This window comes from Sesamum indicum, linkage group LG7, assembly GCF_000512975.1.
Source record: "Sesamum indicum cultivar Zhongzhi No. 13 linkage group LG7, S_indicum_v1.0, whole genome shotgun sequence".
NCBI classification, from domain to species: domain Eukaryota; kingdom Viridiplantae; phylum Streptophyta; class Magnoliopsida; order Lamiales; family Pedaliaceae; genus Sesamum; species Sesamum indicum.
The window spans coordinates 1,194,336-1,199,228 of record NC_026151.1 but is presented as its reverse complement, the minus strand read 5'-3'; positions in this window follow the sequence as shown (position 1 = coordinate 1,199,228).

Genomic DNA, 4,893 nt, shown 5'->3' with positions numbered 1-4,893 from the left:
AAGCAGTTGGTTAGGAAATTAGTGAGAGCTCAAAGACAATAGACCAACCAAAGCACCTACCATCTGCAAAGGTCACTAGGTACCACACTGAGCACCAAACTGAAACTATGACTAGCGTGAATGAAAATTCTGTTCCTGTTGATGAAGTTAATATTCCCAGTGAGGTTGGAAAAATGGGTGATTTGCCTGCCGATAATCTTGTTGTTGGTGCTGTGGAACATATTGTGGAGACGAATTTGCCTGTCGATAATCTTACTATTGGTGCTGTGTATTTTCCTATCAGGGGGGTGGAAACCCAAATGAGGAAGAAACGGATTAACCTTCAACAAACCTCCAAACTCTTCAAAGGTCTGAAATTTTTTGGAAGGACTGTTCGACAACTGAAGGTTTGGGATGACACTCATGAATCCGAAAGGGAAGACGATGATGTCAACCCGGGTAGCCCACAGCCGTTGAAGATCCAAGATCCAGTTTGCTCGCTGAACCGTAATTCGGCTGATATCAGTTCCTTGTTCCCTCTCCAACCCTGCCAGAAAGAAACAGACGTCGCATCAGGCAATTTTGATGCTGTGCCATTGCAACCGCATTACTCCTTTAAACTTTTTGTTGTTTCACAATGTAAAGAAGTAGTACTCCTCCTTTTATGCGTTTTTGCGTCATTCTGTAATATTCTCTGTTTTATTTTTAATGAAGATGGGATGAGGACCCCAATAAGCATCACCCACCTTCGGGTGTTTTGACTAGAAAAAAAAACCCTAAACCCTAAACCCCTAAGCCCTAAACCCTAAACCCCAACCCGAAACCCTAAACCCGAAACCCCAACCCCAAACCCCAACTCTCAACCCCTAACCCTAAACCCTAAACCCTAACCACTAACCCCCAAACCCCAAACCCTAAACCCTAAACCCAAACTCCAAACCCCAAACCCTAAACCCTAAACCCTAAACCAACCATGAAGCTAGCAATTTTCTCTAACCTCTCACTAGAAGTCTGTGAGATTTGCACACACTAACCTCCCACCACCAACCACCACCAATCCAAAGCATTTTCAGCCAATCCGCCACCACCAGCAGACAGCCCTCCGTCAGCTTCGCCGCGCCACCATGCAAAATTTTTTCGGCGCGTATCTGACCACGCGCCCCATCACCGTGTTCGCCGTCCGAGTAGCTACCTAAATCTCCTGTGCGTGTCCCTACCGAGTCCAGACGCGCCGGCAATTGCGGTTCAAAATTGCAGAAATTGCCTTATTTTTGCCCAGTTGTTCGCCACTCCTCTCTAAAATTCCGACCGATCTCCGACGAATCTCCGGCAGCCGCGCACACCAATCAACTCTACATCACAAGGCGAACAATTCCCCTCCATCAATTTCAAGTTCCATCGCAATTTGACGTTGGGCTCAAGAGGTGGCCGTCGCCCCTTCCACCGTCAAATTCGCCGCCGTTCGTTCGACCCACCGTCGCGCACCACCACCATTGGAATCCTCCTATCCCGGTGATTCGAACGTGACCCTACCCAGCCATTTTCATCAACCCGTTGACGAGATCTTAAAGTTCTAAGCTTCGCAGCCGCTGCCACCTTTGCACCGTCCGAACGAGGGTTGATCGTGGACCACCACGGTTGGATTCCTCTCGCCCAGGTGGTTCTAACAAGACTTCTCCCGGCCATTTTTATCAACGTTTAGCCGAGTCCTCAGTTTCCAATCTTAGCCGTCGCCGGCGCCACCTTCGGACTACCAAAGCTTTGTCGTGCCTACGAACCACGACTCGAGACCACTACCATGAAGCTAACCAGGCCCTCTCAACAATTTTCATCAAGGTTTAGCCGTGATCACATCTTTCACTCCGTCGTTTGTCGCACCACCGTATCTCCACCGCCCACCGGCCGTTTCATGATGGAGACCCACCAGTCTCCTCCGAATCGCATGGTGGACACGTCTACCCACTCTGATGTCGGCATTCGGCATCCACCGAAGATGCCCTTGCCAACCCCCAACTTGGATGAATTTCCTCCATTTTGCAGTCAGCCCGCCCGAGTCAATCCTATCGGGTCAGCTCGATCAGCCGCCACGTTCAGCCCAACTTGCAGGATTTCCCTCCGGCAAAAGCTGCACAAACCCCGTCGGTGACTCAAAATCAGGCGAAGAAATCCTTCGTGGACGCAGTGAACTCGCAATCCACTTCGGCCTTGTTCCCTAAAGCCTTTCAGCACTCCTACCTCACTGGCGCTCCACCGACAAAGTTGGGAGAAAAAATGGAATCCCAGGGTCTACCGAAAATCCAATTCTCGATTGCTGAAACAGAAAGACTCTCAAAGCAGTATAAATTTTCTATTGTTGGGAAGTTTTCACATGGCTTTCCTCCCTACTGGAACATGCATGGACTGCTCTCAACGTTGAAACTACAAGGACCATTCACCGTCACCATGATCACCAATAGGCACGTTCTCATCAACTTGAAAAATGAAGCGGATTACACCAAGCTCTGGATCCGAAGATTATGGCATATTGATGGATTCCCCATCTGGACTTTCAAGTGGACACCATCCTTCTGGCCACAACAAGAATTGTCTCTTGCACCAGTTTGGATTCGATTCCCCACCTTACCAGCTCATTTATTTCATAAGGATGTTTTATATGCTATAGCAAACCTTGTTGGTACTCCACTTAAACTTGATGAACCTACTATGTTTCAATCTTGGGTCACGGCAGCTATAGTATGTGTAGAAGTGGATCTTGCTAACAAACTGACAGAGGAGATAGTCATTGGAATTGGGAATGAGGAGGTAGTGCAGAAAGTTATTTTTGAAAATATTTCGAAATACTGCATGTTGTGCAAACACGTTGGTCATGAAGCACAAAACTGCTACACTAAAGTGAATGCTCCAAAGCCACAATATTTCTCTCAACAACAAAAAGGCAAGGCAACGGGACAAAAGGAAAAGAGTGTCAAACACGCTGAAAATGTGATCTTCGAAATTGGAGAACCTAGCAAATGCAAGGAGTACGGTGCTCCCCCTAGCGACATCGAAAGCAAGAACACCTTCCATGCGCTCAATCAAGCGGAGGATGAGGGTGAAGATGGACGTGCAGCTGAAAATGCCTTGGTGGACAGGAATGCAGGCACAGGTAGGACTGGAGACCTCCAAACTAAAGTGACCACAGAGACCAGGTACCAGTCTAAACTTCCTAACTCACACTTTACTCATGCGAACACTTATGTGCCCCCGGCCCCTCAATCCTGTGCTGATATAAATGAATTCCTTAACTACTTCTCTCTATTGTTAAGGCTCCTGATCATAATTTTACTATTGAACGCTCATTTGATATCTCTCCTTTAATTTATGCGATGAGGATGTAGTGAATATTGATGGACATTGTGAGGGGGTAACTTTGGCGGCTCCCCTCCAATGTCTTGCCCCGTCCCCTAGACCCTCCTCTGAATGTTATGAACAGGAGCAGTACCACGAGTGCACCCTCAATCAAGCCCCTATGGAACTCTACCCTGTATCCGTTGATGACACAGACCCGGACAGTGGACAAGGTGGAAATCGAGAAGAGGATCATGACCAGCATAATAGTGAACCTCCTTGTGGAGAGAAAACCCCGGCTACACAGTCCTCTTTGGAAGATGCCGTAGCGAGAGGAAAACACGCTCGATCTCAGTCCTCAGAAAACACTCAGAGTTACAAAATTTTGACTAGAAGCAAAGTCAAAAGTGGTGACCCACCTCACCTTCAATAATGATCAAAATTTCGCTCTGGAACATCTGTGGTATCGGAGAACCACACAAACAGAAGCATGTCCATTGGTTATGTCAAAAGCACAAACCGAAGATACTGGTCATCATAGAACCTAAAGTGTACTTGGATGAAACATTTTACTGCAGAAGGTTGGGCTTTCACAAAGTAGTGAGCAATGCCAACTCGAAAATTTGGTGCTTTATGGATCATTAGGTGAACTATGACATCTTAACCTCTTGTAAGCAATTCCTCCATCTTCGACTCTCAACGGATTTACTTCCACACGACCTCACTTGCACTTGGGTTTATGCTAAACACACGCGAGCAGAAAGAAGGGAACTCTAGAATTACATCAGAAATATTGACCCCGGCAATGACCCTTAGCTACTGGGGGGAGATTTCAACATTATCCTTGAAGCTAGCGAAAGGAAAGGAGGAGCGGCCCCTAAAGTTAGGACAATGGAGGACTTTAGCAACATGTTGCTTGACTGTGGCCTCCAAGTTGCTGGATTTGAAGGGGCACAATTCACTTGGTCAAGAAATAGACTTTGGCAAAGACTTGATAGATTCCTTTACTCCCATACATGGCTTCACTCATTTTCCATCACCCGCATCCAACACCTCACCAAAAATGTCTCTGACCACTGTCCCCTACTACTCTCGGCATCTGATGATACTAAGAAGGGTCCAGCACCATTCCGGTTTCAAAACATGTGGACCAAACACCACGATTTCAGAAACTGCGTCACTACCTCGTGGCAACACCCTATTCATGGCCAAGTGATGTTCAAATTCCAATAGAAGCTCTACCGCTTCAAAGCCGCTCTGAAAACTTGGAATTTTGAACTATTTGACAACATTTTCCAAAACATCTGTACAGCTGAACAGAAGGCCAAGGAAGCTGAAAAATGCTTTGACGATGACCCTACAGATGAGAACCTCATCGACATGAATAAAGCTACAGCAGAGCTCACTTTTGCTTTATCTGTGGAGGAATGCTACTGGAAACAGAAGGCGGCATGTAGATGGCTAACTGAAGGGGAAAAGAACACCAAATACTTTCACACTCTAGTCAAGAAAAAGAGGAAGCAATCTCACATCCATGCCATCCAGCACAACGGGACCACTCTCACAAAATCGGAGGAGATTAAGGAT